The following is a 711-nucleotide window of genomic DNA, read 5'->3' on the forward strand; positions in this document are numbered from 1 at the left end:
ATTGGATAAACTGCTTCTCGAGCGGCCTCGAGGTCAGCAGACGGTGGAGATCGGTTCCCAGCAGCTCGGTGACGAAGTAACTGAATTGGTTAGCGTTTGGTAGGCGGAGTTGTGGTGCATGGCAATGCGTACATGTCCTCGAGCGGAGAGATGAAGATGTCGCTCAGGCTGATGATCTGGGTATGGTCAGAGAGTGATTCCAAAGGCTGGTGGCGGAATTGCCCACATTCTCATGCCTAAGGTGCTTCAGGAGCTTGAGCTCTCGGTATGTTCGCTTCGACAGAACCGGGGTGCTGAAGGGCTTCATAATCTTCTTGACAGCCACTGCCTGGTTCGTGAGCTGGTCCTTTGCTGAACTGCGGCCAAAGTCAGTGGCGGGCTAGTGGCCAAGCGTGTCGGGGCCCTACCAAACGAGACCGAATGCGCCCATTCCCACAGGCTGCAGGTCAGTGTACCTGTCGAGGTGTTAGCGGCGCCAGCTGAGGGCAAGGTGGGGTGCACGCCGCACCTGCTCGTAATCTCAAAAGTGGTGCCGAAAATCTGGGCGCGTACGAATTCCGCCATGGTGAATTGTGGTGTGTGCGGGTTGCGACAGGCGCAGGGTGGAGGCGTGGAGGGGAGTGGGTTGTTTTGGTCTTGACTGGAGCGTGGTAGCTGGCAAGAGCAGGCTGAAAGGCCGTGGGGTAGTCGCGAACCGATGGGGGGTGGGGA

General features: G+C 58.1%; 1 protein-coding gene across 1 annotated transcript in view; it reads right to left on the minus strand.

Moving 5' to 3' along the window:
* SETTUDRAFT_47519 (uncharacterized protein) overlaps window positions 1-711 on the minus strand; it is a 3,373-nt gene that overhangs the window by 1,375 nt on the left and 1,287 nt on the right. The gene's annotated exons all lie outside the window — the stretch shown is intronic.

The sequence above is a fragment of the Exserohilum turcica genome, assembly GCF_000359705.1.
Source record: "Exserohilum turcica Et28A unplaced genomic scaffold SETTUscaffold_21, whole genome shotgun sequence".
Classification (NCBI taxonomy): Eukaryota; Fungi; Ascomycota; class Dothideomycetes; order Pleosporales; family Pleosporaceae; genus Exserohilum; species Exserohilum turcicum.